Below are 15,467 nucleotides of genomic sequence, written 5' to 3'. Positions count from 1 at the left end.
GAATGGTTTGGATTAGAAGGGACCTTAAAGATCATCTTGTTCCAACTTCCCTGCCATGGGCAGGGACACTTCCCACTAGACCAGGATGCTCAGAGCCTCATCCAGCCTGCCCTTGAACACTTTCAGGAATGGGGCATCCACAGCTTCTCTGGGCAACATGTACCAGGGCCTCACCACAATCATAGCAAAGAATTTATTCCTAATAGCTCATCTAAACCTACCCTCTTTCAGTGTGAAAGACATTGCCCCTTTTCCTATCAAATTATGTCCTTTTTAAAAAGCCCCTCTTCATGTCATGTAGTCCCTTTAGGTACTGAAAGACTTTTAGTTTCTCCTGTCTTCAGGCAGGACATCCTCAAATCACTTGTAAAGCAAGAAACTTCAGGATTAGCCTATTTGCTTAAGAAAAGGAATTCTAAGTCTATGGTTCAAACCAATAATATGAAGCTGTGTTTTTTACATTCATGCATAGCAAATAAACATCTGCAATTTATTACCTGGAAGGATTCCTGTGTCATAATCCCTGGTACTACATAACAGTTAAAAAAACATACATCAAGTGCTGAAAGGAAACACTGCTGTAGTCAGACAATATATTGCTTTATAATTTTTCATTTATTATAGCAAACATTATTATGGTTCCAGGCACCTCAGTGGCAAAATTCAGTGAGGAGATGTTGCCTGTAAGATGAGTCAGGGAGAGCACAACACTTAGGATCCAGTTCAGTTTAAATGTTGCACTTGGAAATCGGGTTGTAACTTGTTCTTGTCTCTGTCTGAAGTGAGGATGGAGCTAGGTAGGCACCTCCAAACGATCATTTAAATTTCTACTAGCTTGGCATAAACAGCAATGCTACCTAGAAATATCAATTTCTCTCATTGGCTACAGCAGCACAGAGCTTTCCACAAAATGTCTTCTATCATCATTAAATCTGGCTGTGGTGTTTAACAGTGTGGCTTTACAACTCTCAGAATTCAGAGGTGCACCAGGTCGAAATAAAGTCTGTTTGCCTGGAAATAGCTGCAACCTCTGCTAGAATTTATGGTAAGAAAAATTAAAGGATCCAGTTAAGTTAATTCTGGACATAACTAATCAGAATATTTACCCCTTACCCCTCAGTCTTCATCTTAATTTTCATCTTGACCAGATCGTTGGGAAGATTTGTAGCATAGAATAGATCTAAGGACATGATTAAACCCTGCAGTAAGTGTACGTGGGGTTTCTTGATGCCAACAAATCCTTTTCCAAACATTTCAGTAACTTTTACAAAACCTCTTTATCTGTGTTCTTGCATCCTGGTAAATTTGCAATGAACTCTCCTTTGCCTTGGGGAAAATTAATATAATCCCACTGTTTGTATTTTTCACAGCAGTCACAGTAAGTCCATCCTATCATGTGTTCAAGATTTCGTGGGACTTCATTCTATTTGGATGATTTCCATTGAACACCAGAAGGCAGAGGGAAAACATTCCTCTTTCGTAGTGGTCTGTAGATAAATTACAAGACTGTTCTACTTCAGAATCTCTTGGTTCAAAGCTCTGTTTTTGTGCTTGAAGTTTAGCTGTGTGCAGGTTGTTTTCGAAGTAGAGTGATGGTGAGATGAGAAGAGGGAGAAGCAGAGGTTTAGGAGCTACCCTTTGAAAATCTGAAGTTTAGGGTTTTATAGTAACTTTAAAATAGCATCTACAAGCTTCAAAGTGGATAAAATTCACATGTTTGTAAACACAGCAAAACTGTTGTGGGTTTATTATTGACAACATAATACTGGCTGCCTCTCTGGAGAAGTAACCCTAAAAGCCCCATATGACCCGTCTTTCACAGAAAAACCCATGAAGCTCTCAGCCCTTATGTCTGCAGTGAAAAGCTGAAAGATGCCTCAAAGTTCACAAAGAACATGTTCTGAATTTTACATGGTTTGAGTTAAGTGCAGTGAAGGAAAGAATGCTTGGCTTGGACTTTTAATCAGAATAGGCAAAATAAATAAAACTTAAATTACTGACCCACTCCAGATGGGGAAAAATAAGATAAGGAGACTAAATTAGTTGCTGGAAATGTCAAGGAATCCCTGTGCCAGTGCAGTGAATAGACTCTTTCCTTGAAGCCAGGCACATTTCTTGACAGCAGGGTTCCTTTGTCTGGCATGCTGAGAGCAGGTGTTCAGCAGAGACAGAGAGCAGTGTCGTGTTGGGGCTCTCAGCCCCTTTCCTTGGCTCTTTAGGTCCTGGCTGGAGACATAACCTGCTTTTGTAGCTCCTGGGGAGAGCTGTATGTCTCATGCTGGAGGGAAGATGTGACTAGGACTTCTGAAAAGTTTCTCTTCAACAGGAGAATTTTAATGGGAGGTGTTTGGGGATGTTTGAGGAATAATGGACTGTCCAAGCATTCTTCAATATGTCTAAGAAGTAATTGAAAATTTTGGTTTCACTGGATATAGGTTTCACCTTCTGGTTATGGTTGCATTAGTAGAGCAGGAATTCTCTGCTGCTTTGTCTGCATCCCTCCCTTGCTCTGTCTCCTGCCCATTTCTCTTTTGAGCCCTTTACCATGGTCTTATTGCCCTTGGTTTTTCTCTAATTCTCTTTACCACAGAGTAAATGAATCCTCATTAGAATCCTATCTTCTGGGGTTTTTTGTACCCAGATTCAGACTGTCCCACAAAATATCACTTAAAAGTGTTGTTGTCTGGAAAAAACTATTTTCTTACTTATATTTTCTGCGATACACATAGGAATAGCTTCTGGCTTGCTGTATTCACTGGTAACTGAGTGGAAAGAACATCGAGCTAGATTGAAGATATAAGAATATGTTGGTTACAATAAAATGGAGGAATCTCTGCCTCATTTTTTTTTTCCTCTCAAGTATTTTCTGATTTATTTCTTCCCACCCCTCCCACACAGAGCAAAGGGCAAAAGTCTGCAATTTGATACAAAGGGAATTTCAGTGAAACTGTTCACCTGCTCCAAGCACTTTTTTGCTGGGTTATTAGTTTTTAATACTTACCCTTTACAATGCCTCCTTCTGTACTTTGACATTTAACTTTAATCTTTTGTAGCCATAAACATCACTTCTATGCTTAGATTGGGGTCTGCCCCAGTGCCCTTGAATGAGCTCACAGAGGTGAAGAATATCAGAGGAACATGGAAAACATGTCATAAGAACAGATGATAAAAATCAAACACCATGACAAGTATTTGGATTTTTTTTTTAGATATTAAGATACAACACAAAATCCCCTGATTATGAATCCAAGATTCAAACCAGAAAGAAATTAAATTAATACAAATATCTTTTCATTGCAATTAGGCAGGGAGAGACCTACATAAATGTCAAGAGTCTGTTTGGCTTTTCATTTCCAGGGGGTTTGTGATGACCACCAGAGAATTATTTGTATTTCATACCGATGAGCTAACTTACATCCTCATCTTCTCTACCAGACAAAAGCTGGAAAAGTAGAGCTAGAATAGATCTTGAAAGCTCAACTATTGCAAGTCACGTTGCCATCAAACAGGATCAGATGTGTCTGTTCAGGAAATAGTGCTGGACCTGAGGGACTGGGATTTTTGAGAGGAAAATAACATCATATTTCCATGGCCAAAAGCTGTGTTCATGTACAATGTCAAAGAACATTTTCCCTCAAAATATCATGTACTTTGTCCCAAGTAATGGGATGTTTCACAGGGATGTGGCCATCCCTGTGTGCTTTTAATACTGACTTCAGAACACTGCCAAACTCCTTGCAGGCTGTCTGTAAAGAGAGCAGGCAAGCCCTTTGTACAGCTGTACTCATCTTTCTCACAATCAAAACTGCTGATGCCTGGGTGATTTTCTGGGGGGTTGCCTCCTGCAGAGATCAGCTATGTACTGCCCAAGGAAAGGGAGAGAAAAGGTCTACTGTTAGGCTGATAAATGTTTTTGTCATATTTAATTGGGATTATCCATTTAGCCCTCTCCATTTTCCCTGCAGAGGTTAATCACTAACACACACAAAAAAGGCCTAAACTGGAACCTGAACAGGAAATGCAAAATATTTCAGAATTACAGCAGTTAATGAGCAGCCTGATTTATCATCTACATTCTCTCCACAGTGCTTAAAGGACTTTGCCTTAAAATCATGTTAAACAAAAGCAGCCAGTGAACATCTTATTCAACATCTATAATTAAGGCTCTATTCAGGGTTTACTTTGGTTTTTGTTGTTAGCTTTTTTCTTCTTCATTCCTCAGTCTTTTGAATCAATTTTTTCCTTGAAGAATGTTTCCTGCACTGTAAGGCAACTTCTGCTCCACCACAATGCACATGATTAAGAAAACATTTATTTCCCTCCAAAATGGGAAGAACTAGGAATAGTCTTTTGATGTGCTTTTATTTCCAAGCTATGAAATACCCTACTGTTTTCCCTCCTAATATTATCTAAGACCTCATTTGCATCCTAAGCAGAGATTGTTTTCTGTTGTTCAGATCTCCATGACGGCCTTTAATATTTTGTTGGTTTGGGTTTGGTTTTTATTTCTAGGACAAAATACATAGATAACAGTATTTCTTTAGAGTATGATTAAGTGGTGAGCAATGACTGGAAATTTTTTTCCATACCTATGGCAATTTTGGACACCATAATATATGAAAGATATAAAACTATTAGAAAGCATCCAAAGGAGAGTTACCACAGTGATGAAGGGTCTAGAGAAGAAACCATACCAGAACAGCTGAGGTCACATGGCTTGTTCAGCCTAAACTAGAGACTGGGGTGAGACCTCATAGCACCCTACAGCTTCTTCACAATGGGGAGTGTCAGACGCTGATTGCTCTGGTGTCTGGTGACAGGATGTGAAGCTGTGTCAGAGGAGGTTTAGGTTGATTAACAGGGAGAGGTTTTTCCCCCAGAGGGTGGTTGGGCACTGGAACAGCTCCCCTGGGCAGTGGTCAGAACACAGCCTGACAGAGCTCAGGAAATGTTTGGACAATGCTCCTAGGCACTCAGTGTGACTCTGTGCAGGGCTGGCAGTTGAGCTCTATGACCTTTGTAGGTCTCTTCCAGCTCAGGATGTTCTCTGATTTTAATAATCTTTTGTGCTTTCCCCAGCTAGATCAGATTCAGACTTGACAGTCCTGCATAATCACATCAGAAGTAACTGTTCATTTTGCAATTTTTCTTTAAGCCCAGGTCACAAAATATGCTTCTCCACTAGCAACACCATGTGGTCAACATGTCCACCTCTTTATATGTCTCAAAAGACATTAATCTGACTCTCAGTTAGCCTTTTATGCTTAGGGTGAAACAGGGTATCCTCCCTGTGTTGGAGACCTGTAATTCCTATGTCTGTGCAGTTCTTCCAGCCTGTGCCTGGCCCCAGTGTTTAAGCCAGCAGTGGGATGCTTCCACTTTATTTTTATGGCAGATATTGATGTGTCTTCATATACAACTATCAAAAGAGATATGTTTGGATACCCATAGTAGTGGTATGCTTGGGTTAGAATCACTGAAGTCTCTGGCTTTTAGTGTTGCTGTAGCTCAGAGCCAACATATTGAAAGAGTTGTGGATTGTTTCCCTGGACCTGCAGAACCTGTAGTGAGGCTCAGTGTTTCCTGTGCTTTGGCTTCTTGTGCCTTTGAGGAAACCTCAGAGCATGGTGCCATTTCCACAACCTCTTCTCCAAACCTTACAGCCCATTCTGAAATAGCTGTTCTGTCCATGATCAACCCAAGTTGATAAGCATTGAGCCTTTCATAATTCATTTCATGCTGTTCCAGAACATCTCCTGAGGAGATGGCATCTGGCAATATGTCTCTTTGCAGCACAGATGCCATCTTTCTTCAACAGTTCTGTTATCCTGACTGCTGCTGTTATTTATTGTTTATTGCTCTTCATTCTGATGTAGTCAGATGCTGGTTTTTTTGTTGAATAATAAACAAAAATTTCATAACAAAACAGTATTTTAAAGTAGCATGAAAGGTATATAACATTCCTGATATGCAGTGAGTTTATTACCAGTGTGCTTTCTGAGTCAAATTAATGAAAATTTCCCCCATGGCCCACTGTTGAGCATTGGTGACCTCATGGATCTTTGTACACAGAGCTTGATCTGGACACCTGCCACATCAGGATTGCATTGCATTGATCACTTCCATAATTGATTTGCTTTTATGGATGAGAGGTCCCTGCTTTGCTGCCAAAGGAACTGAGTGATGTATCTGGAGCTCATGTTTAATATTTTTAAGATGTGAAGTCTTCCTAACCAACTTATTTTCTTTGCTGGTTTTCACAGAACTTTCTAATATTAAAATATTGTGTTTCTTCTTTTTGGTATTAAACAGATTTCTTAACCGTTTCATTGTGTTATCAGCTGCATTATGTTATCAGAGAGCTGGTAGTGAATTATCTGAAATGCAAGAGTATTCCCTGTATAATAAATACTTTCAAAGGTCAAGATGAAGCAAATTAGCTAAAGGAAGCTATTAATTATGCACAGATCAATTTTTGGTAATGCAGTGTGAAGTCAAGAATACAGTGATAAAACTTTTCTAGTTTTGTTTTTAATAGTAACTTTTTTATGGGCAGGGCAGCTTCTATTATAGATGGCAGGTTTTTTTGCAGAAAGTTTGTAATCTACTTACTTAGGGGAAAATGAAGCATAAAATTTAATACAAGTGCTGATGAATTCAACCTCAAGCGTACAGGTACTTTTAATTTCAAGTGGGAAACTGATCTTTCCCGTCTGCTCCACAGATCAATCATGTTTCAGTTTTTCAGAAGGGTTCTTAGGAGACGTGGTGGTTGGTAGTGTGGAGTGCTCTCTAGTCTGGGTTTTCTGTGGACCTACATGGTCTGATCTGACACACAGCTGCAACAAATGCAGGGGCTCAAGTCTATAATGACAAAATCCCTTGGATTACTACATCCAATCTGAGTCAAATGTTGCAATACCAACCTTTGGATCATATCTGTTGGTGAGGACTGACCTGTCTTGAAACCTGTAACTAAAGGAAAATAAGTGTTTCTTCTCACTCCTGTAACGAGGTGCTTCCATAATTTGACTTTTTGTTTTTCCTTTTTCCTTTACTTTGTTTGCCAATCGCTTCACATCTCAATGCACACAGTACTGGGGTTTGCTAAACAAGTAGGAATTCTGTATTAACTTGCAAAGTTGTAGAAATAATACTGCTATCCAGAATTCAGGCTTTGGGATATTTACCATTGTGCTTGAAGTCATAAGCTACTTATCTCCAGGGGACAGAAAATAACATTTTCTTCTGACTCATTACACTTAATAATTGAAGATCTACATGCTAAGTAAAACTTCTTTCCCTGGAAGCAAAAGCAATTCCTGCAAGCAATATATAAGACTAAATAGGCAATGTGTCTCATTCCACTTACTCTAATGGTTATCTGACTGAATTTTCTTAGATTTTGCCATATGCTGAGTGGATTATGAATGTGGTTAAAACCGTGGAGTAGAAAATGTTGAGCAAAACCAGCAAGTCAATTTAAAAAGGACTTCCCATTGTTGGGAAATTATTTATGTTTTTCATATAAAATCTGTTTTAAAATTTACATTATACAATTTTGAATATCAAGTCAGAAAAAAATGAGAAATTCCATCTCAGAGGTTAGAGATTGGTTACACCAGGCAACATGTTTAGTTGACTATGTTTATTTATATGAGGAGGGAAGGAAAATATCTTTCTTTTTGACTACAGTTCTTCATGAACCATATGAAAACACAAAATTGTCCTGTATCAGCCTATGTAAGATTAGGACTAAATTTTTGTTTTGTTTTGTTATAGTTTTGGAAGCTTCCTGAAAGATTTGTCTAACACCAAGGTATGCCCAAGCACACAGCAGTGAAAAAGTGCAGTTATTCAAACTATGTTTCCCTAAACCTGACTGGCTCACAGCCACAGGACCTGATTTTATTTTCAATGCCACTCCAAGCTGAGTAACATGTCCCAAGATGCAGAGTGATAATGTTTAGGACTGGATTACAAATCTTGTGCTGAACTCTGTTTTGCCTTATCTGAGTGCTGTCATCACCCATGTACCTGTGCCTTCATGTGGATGAGCTAGACATGGCAATGCTTCCTCTCCTCAGGCACCCCGTGAGGTTTGTTTGAGGAATGTGTAATCCAAGCCCAGGTCACTGGTCAGTCACTGACCCCTCTCCATGGATTAGCTCAGGCCAGTCCTGAGTCAAGCTGGCAGAGCTGAGCGTGTGTGACTGGTCACTCTGGGTTGTGTGAGAGCTCTCTGGGCAGCAGTTATCAGCTTGGCACTCCTTGGCAAATAAATAAAATGAGAAAATCTCCCAGCCCAGCATCCCTTGGCAGATAAACAAAATGAGAGAATCTCCCAGCCCAGCATGAGCAGGCACCAACAAGCTCAGTGCTGCTCTGGAGCAGAGGTTTCCTGCACAGTCTGCCAGCTCCTTCCCAAAGCAAAGGAAAATTTTCTCTTTTGCCCAGCCAACCTAAATCCTTCTGTCATGCCATGATTCAGCACAGCAAGAGATTCCCTTATGCAGAAGAAACTTTGCTCTTGAAGTTTTTGGAGCCCCCACAGTGGGTGGATGACTGTCCCACTGCTGTATTCCTTGTTTTTCTTATGACAGAGAAATTTGGCAGGGGGTGAAGTACAGCAACTGGACCCAGCCAGGCAGCTGATGTGACATCAATCCACCCTTGGGGAAGTGGGATCCCTGGTACTGATGCCTTGCAGCATGTCAGTGTGCAAGAGCATGGGGTGGAGATGAGAAAACATCATGGGAACAGAACAATCAGCAGAGCTTTAACTTGAAGAAAAAAAATATTTTTTGAGAGAAAGAAAAAGAAAAGGAAATCAGCCTTCAGGGTGTTTTTCTATTGATATAAGCACACACAAAATCATTCCAAATCTGGATTTAGGGTGAAATGCCCACTTTACTATAGACTCACAGTAAATCCCCCCTGAGCATTTAAAGCTCAGAAGTAGCCTCATTTCCATCTTGCTTTTGATCCATTCATTTCTCTTCTCTGTGCCCTGCAAACAATTCTGCAACAAGCCAGCAACAAAATACTTTCTTACATAAACTGTGTGGGTTTGAGGCCAGCACCTACCAGAGCCAGTGGAGAAACTTCTCTCCACTTCCATGGTCACTGGATCAGATATTGATAGAGTGGCATTTAAAAACAACAAAGGAATTAAAAGCCTCTAAGCTAATTAGACATGCTGGCACATGTTCTGTTTCCTCCATCTGCCATCCCTCAGACAGCTATGTGGCTAAGAACAATATTTCTTGACATCCTCATGGCAGATACCATATGGTTTCAGAAAAATTCTCTGGCCATGACTCCACTGGGCTGTGAGTTTAAACTTGTTCCAATCTTGTTGTTACATCTGACTTTGCATTAACCAGTTTGTCCTGTGATTGTGGTTTCTTTCCAATTTCAGCAGTAGGCTGATTTTCATGAGGTTGTGCATTGCAAAGTAGCCAGACAAAAAGCTGTGAGTCCAATGTCTGAATGAATTCCTCAAGGAAGGCGGAAAAAGTGGAGAATATGATGGCAGCATAGGTAATGTAATTTATGGCCCTAGCTACTTCAGAGTCTTACATTCCTTTCCTCTGCAAATATCTGGTTCACTTAGAACCACTGGATTTGTTTACTTGGTTTCAGTTTGCATAATTAGAATCACGTGTATCATTGGGTAGTTCATATTAATTATTTAAATATACTCATTTGGAAAATAAGAATAGCAGGGTCTGAACATAGAAATTCATTCATTTGGTCGGGGGTTGCTTTTAAGACCTCTCTAATCAACCTTTTGCTGTAAACAAGGTTTGTAACAGACACAAATGCAAGCAACTAACAGAAAAACTTGTAATATTACAGTACCAAAACTCTTAGCTAAATCACACTGTGATTAATTAGGTTAATTCATCAGTGCTAAAGAAACAAACTCAGACAGTATTCTGATTAAATGGAGTTCTTACAGTGATTAAAAGCTTTTTTAATTCCTTTTTTGGCTTTGATAAAAAAAAAAAAAACTAAGTCAAATATCTTCTTGGACGAAATTCAGCTTAAGTGTAAGTTGACTCAAGGGAGGCTTCTTCTCATGGCTCTGCATGAGCCACCTGCAATTACTACAAATTATCTGTGCATCTTGGCTGAGACACTTTGTCAAGTCTCAGATGCCATACTGAGCTTTGTCTGAGAGTGAGTGGTGCTGGGCTCAAGACTATTCTAGAAAAATCTAGAAATACATTGACCTTGATTTTTTCAGTACAAGTCAGGCAGCCCAGAGATTTGGGGATTTTTTGTCAGTGATTAGTCAGATTGCAGTTGCACAAAATCACTTATCTTCAGCTGAGCTGTGTCAGGTAATAACAAGGCTTATGGGCATCTTTAAGGAAATCTGCAGCTCCCTAGAAATGCAACTGCAGCCCTGCCATGGAGCGTGGTACTTAAGAAGGTTTTGTTAGGGTTTTGGAGTGGTTGTTTCTGGTTGTTTCTGGCATGCTAGTGGAGGTGTAAAAGCCTGCTAGATGAAGGCCAGATGCTTGAGATGGGCAGGGGAGGCTCTCAGCTGTTGTTCTCCCCATGAAGAGGCCAGAAGGAGGGGATGGGGATGGGGAATGAGAGGCTTTGTGTGAGCTTGTGAAGAGGTGTGGTGAAAGAGCAGACACAGGCCTCAAGGCATGAAAGAGAGACACTTTGGTTCCTTGCCATCAGGATGAGATCTTGTTCTCTCAGCATTGCTGTGTCCATGTGGGACAGATGAGGGCTCTTCCAGAGGGACAGGAGTTCAGCAGCTCCATGGTACTGTTAGTTGGGAGCAGCAATGTGAACTTGCTGTGGCAACTCCTCTGTGGGAGGCTGCTGATGGAGACAACTTTGGCCACTTCAGGAACTCTTCTGGTCAGCCTTAATTAGCACTAGGAGCCCAAAAGGAAAACAAAACTGAACTTTTTTTTATTCTGTTGAATTACCCAGGCAAGGAAGCTGTCCAGGGGCTTGGCCTCTCCTGAACATAATTTAAACATATTTTTCTGTCAGTGGAGACTTTTTCATTAAGACCATGTGGTCCCTCATGAAGGGGTCTATGTCACATACACCAATTAAGAGTCCTGAATGATTGCTGCTCTCTGTGAAGGTGTTGAGGGTGCTGGCTGCAGCTGTTGTGGAGAATCATTTTCCAGAGAGGAGGAAAATTCACTCATTTTTTTCCTGTGCAGGGAACAGACCACCTTGCAAAGAAGAGCACATATTTGTCTAGCCCATGCTGTAAGATTTATCCAGGCAGGGACTGAGTTTTATTTTAATGGGTTATGTTAGCTTGAAAGAATTGGTAAAAATTAGAGGCAAACTAGCATGGTGATGATCACCAGCTTTCCATGGGGTCCTGCAATGCCTCTTAAGACAAAGAGCTTTCATAAAGTAAATTGTACTGTCAGGGAAAGTTGCATGGGCATGGCCCCACAAAAATAATAAAGATTGTACTGGGTGGATCTTGGGTTAAATCTTAATCATGTACCTCTTGACAGACCTGCTGCTTGCACTACAGGATATAATACCCTGATTTTCTCTCTGCCTCAGCTCCAGATCTCTTTTTATTTTGTTCCTTCCCCATTCCTCCCCCCATTTTATGAGCAGGACTTTCTAGACAGTAATGTATTTGGGCTGCTGCCTCTCAAGAGGTAAACAGAAGGAAGAAATTGCCCTTAGGCCAGCTACCAGAGCTTTTTCTCTCTAAGTCAGAAGGCTTTAGAAGACTTTTCCTACTGAGATGATAGGCTTTTAAATGAAAACCAAGGGTCATTTATGGATAGACTTCTCTGGTGATTACACAGGGAGAAAGAACTGTCATGTAGAGAGCCTCATTCACTTCACTGTCAGTTTATTGGCTGAAATTTGCTCTGTGGAATAACTTCCACCCTCTCCACATCATTCAAAAATAGAAGAAAAATAGCAGAAAGAAGGCAAAATTAAATGCTTCCTCTTGAGTCATGGATGCTAGCAGGGATTATGCATAGATTCAGAGCCTTTTCACTTAAAAAATATGCATTTCTTTTAATCAGGGATTAAAATCTTTTGGTTTTGTTTTACTCATCAGTAAATCAAGCACTCTGAAATTCTGTCTCTGAACACTGAAGATGCCATGTAACATTTATTTCCTGTGATTGGTAATTCACATCTCAGAGGTCAGATAATGAATCATAGCAAATTCTCTTAATGAGAGTTTTCTGTTGCTTTGGGCTTTTCAGTTTGTTTTGTTTGGTAGCTTGTTTTGGTTTTTTACTCAGTACAATTCCAAGTGCTTGTCAGAAATACACAGTACATTTCTAGTTGTGGAGTGAACAACCAAAGGCAAAATAATTTGTTCAAAATGGGTGCAATGGAGAGTGGAAAGGCATAGAAATGCAGTCCAGTGGACTACTGGCCTGAACAGCAAAAATAAACTGTATCTCCTTGGAATAGGCAGGGATATTGAAACTTTTACCACCTTGCTTGCTTAGCTTCTGGTAAAGGCAGAATGGCCAATGTCTGCAGAAGGACAGATTTAGACAAGTGACAAAAGAAACCAGGGGACTGAGTGAAAGGGTTGCTTTTAAGCAGCTCTACCTGTGAAGAATCTGGTAATTCCAGAAATCAAACATCTGCTTATGGATCCTAATGAAACCCTTAATCCTTGCAGTTTGTAATTGCATTTCAACTTCCATGTTAAAAACACTATTGTTTCAGCTAGTGAGCCAATGTAACTTTTCAGATTTCATATCAGTATGTATAAGGACATCTGAACCTCTTTTTTTGGCAGACAATCTTGCAATTATTTTCATTTCATCTCATTGGAAAAGATGCTGAGATTTTTCTCTTCCAGGTGTGGTTTTTACACCTGGTTATGTCCTGAACTAAAAATAAAATAAACCCAACAAAACAAACAAAAAAAAGGCAAACCAATTGTGATGACACAATTAACATTAAACGACTTATCTTTCTGTCAATGTCTGTATAAAATGATCACAGATCATACTAAAACTTTTTCTTACAAGCTTCCCTGTGACTGTTGAAAAAGATGAATTTTTAATATCTGCCCATCTGAATGCATTGTTTTCTTAATTTATTTTATTGATTTTCTTTTTATTACCAACATAAAAAAAATAAATCACCAAGTTTTGTCTTTGGCTTCCAGTAGACTAGATATTTGCTCCATACTTCAGGAATAGAAATAACAAATGGAACAGAAAAACAAAACAAGGCAGATGTAAATGGTCCTGGCTGGAATTGTCAGGAGAACCTTGTAATCTATATATCTCTTAAACGTGGTTTTATATTAATTTGAGTTCAGCAATTCTATAAGGCTTTGCTATATGATGGCTGTTTGGATGTTATATTTTAAAATATGGTACTGATTTCATTCAATTGTTTAGTATATTGTATATTGGTCTACAGCACAAATCACCCTTAATTGGCACATATTACATTGTGAACTTAATATTTACAGGGCAATGCAGAGAGTATTGTTGCTGCTGTCTTGGCTGTATTTTTTCTATTTGAGCCAAATCTTTTTTAAAAAGACTTTAAAGCCAGTATCACACTTTCTCTGGAGGCCCTCTCAGAAATGACTTATGAAATGAAAAATGCTTGTGCAGCCTCAAGGAGAAGTCAAAAATACTTTTAGCTAATTATGTGTTCTAAGGGGAGACTGATCAGGATGCACAAGGGTCTGGTACACTGTCCATTCAATCTGGTTTTCCCTGGGAATTTATTAGTACTTATGCTATTTGGTGACATCTGAAACAACAGTGAGACATCAATCAGTAGAAACAACCTTGAAGGCCTGATCTACTCAAACTGATGAATTTTGACACTCTTGTAACTGAGACCAGCTTTAGATCAGACACTCAATAATTTTCCTTCATCAATCCTCTGTGTCCAGGATTGTGATAGAAATTTGATAATTTTTATTGATTGTTCTTCCATGGAGGGAAATAGGAGACGGGTACTTCTGTCCTCTGTGTCCTGGGCTGAGTTTCAGTCTCTAGATCTGGATGTTCAGCCTGCCAAGAACTCAGACATTAGTTTTCTGACTGTTCAGCACAGCTAGTTTGTAGCAGTTTCTTTAATGTTACCTTATTTTATCCTATTTTCTCAGAAAAAGGAATTTGTCTGTCCTGTAGGCAACATACTCTTACTTTGTGGTCTTCCAGTCTAACACTTGTTCTTAACAGGTTTCTGAAAATCAAATTATTGTGAACTTTAGATAGGCAAGGTAGCTTCAGCAATCATGTCCTAGACCAAATTAAATGGGAATATAAATAACAAAAACTGCTGTGTGAGGAGCTATGATAGAAGCCAGAAAATTCAAGAACCAGAAATTGCTCTCAAACCAGACGCAATTTCCTTCTAGTATGTGTGTGTGTGTCTGTGTGTGTATGTATCTTTACATATATATTTACCAAATTCTGTATTTCACTACAGATAGGAAATGTTGGAACTCTGAAAAGTTCTTCCTGAAAAGGCAGACCAGTTCTTGTCTGCCCCTAGCAGAAGCTGATTGTGTTGGCACTCTTGCAGGAGCCTTGGCAAGGCACAGAGGGCAGCTGGAGTTGAGAGCCAAGTTAGGAGTGTTTAACTCCATGGGCTCACAATTGTCAAACGGTGATAAAAACACTGTTAGTGCTGAGAGCTGTGCAGCTCAGCAGGAAGCTGTGAGGTGTCAGATTTGGGTTTGTGCAGAATGAAGAGCAATTTTTCCTAAGCTTAAAACATCCCAGGGACAAGAAAATCTTTTGGTTTTGAGCGTATCTCTACCTCTGTTGTTTTGCTTATGTATGTGCCCCTTCAGAACCCAAGAGAGGTGCTGATTTGACAGCCACAGTGCCAGAACACTCTGATTGCCTGCTGAACATGCCCAGAGCTGACAGCAACAGGACAAGTTTCAATGCACCTGGAAGGGCCATTCTCCAGCTCAGTCTCACTGCCCAACAGGAGCCAGACTTTCACAGGCTCTTTGCTCCCTTTCAGGCACTCAACAGCTTTGCATCCAATGTGCCAAAAGCTTCTGATAATCTGGCTACTGAATTTGGCAAACTGAAACCTGCCCATGAAATCTGGCAATCCTGCTATTGGATATCTTACTGACATGGTCAACTCATGCCAGTCTTGGTTGTGGTTTCACTGATTTTACACATTTGCTCATTAAAAGCAAAAATGATAGGTGTGTTTAATTAAAGCTACAGTGTAGCCAAAGCAGCCTCCTGAGTGTGGTTGTGTCAAGGCAGAGATGACTGAAAACTGGATCTCAACAGCTCTTGTCAGAAGAATATAAATTTCAGTTTCCTTTTCATTTTCCAGTTTCACCTGCTGCTGAGATTTCATAGACAGTGTGCACTGGATACCTTTTCATAGAAAATATTAATTCCACTATACACTTCCCCTACTCCCAAGTGATTTCTAGGCTCTAGTTCCTTATCTTGTTAGTAGAAAAGGACTAAACC

The 15,467-nt window shown here is 39.8% G+C and overlaps 1 long non-coding RNA gene across 1 annotated transcript in view; it reads left to right on the top strand.

The window, feature by feature from the left end:
• The window catches only part of LOC135306805 (uncharacterized), a 63,729-nt gene that overhangs the window by 2,365 nt on the left and 45,897 nt on the right, over positions 1–15,467 (top strand). The window lies entirely within an intron of this gene.

The sequence above is a fragment of the Passer domesticus genome, chromosome 8 (assembly GCF_036417665.1).
Source record: "Passer domesticus isolate bPasDom1 chromosome 8, bPasDom1.hap1, whole genome shotgun sequence".
Taxonomy (NCBI): Eukaryota; Metazoa; Chordata; class Aves; order Passeriformes; family Passeridae; genus Passer; species Passer domesticus.
This window is presented reverse-complemented; position numbering and strand designations above follow the sequence as displayed.